Source organism: Chiloscyllium plagiosum, chromosome 9 (assembly GCF_004010195.1).
Source record: "Chiloscyllium plagiosum isolate BGI_BamShark_2017 chromosome 9, ASM401019v2, whole genome shotgun sequence".
NCBI classification, from domain to species: domain Eukaryota; kingdom Metazoa; phylum Chordata; class Chondrichthyes; order Orectolobiformes; family Hemiscylliidae; genus Chiloscyllium; species Chiloscyllium plagiosum.
In genome coordinates, this window is record NC_057718.1 from 12957624 (window position 1) to 12957925 (window position 302).

Here is a 302-nt window from a genome sequence, read left to right on the forward strand (position 1 = left end):
CCAAGGAACAGGAGAATCGACGTTTCAAGCAGAAGGCCTTCTTCAGGAATGAGGAAAGTGTGTCCAGCAGGCTAAGATAAAAGGTAGGGAGGAGGGACTTGGGGGAGGGGCTTTGGAAATGCGATAGGTGGAGGGAGGTCAAGGTGAGGGTGATAGGCCGCAGTGGAGTGGGGGCAGAGAGGTCAGGAAGATGATTGCAGGTTAGGAAGGCGGTGCTGAGTTCGAGGGATTTGACTGAGACAAGGTGGGGGGAGGGGAAATGAGGAAACTGGAGAAATCTGAGTTCATCCCTTGTGGTTGAA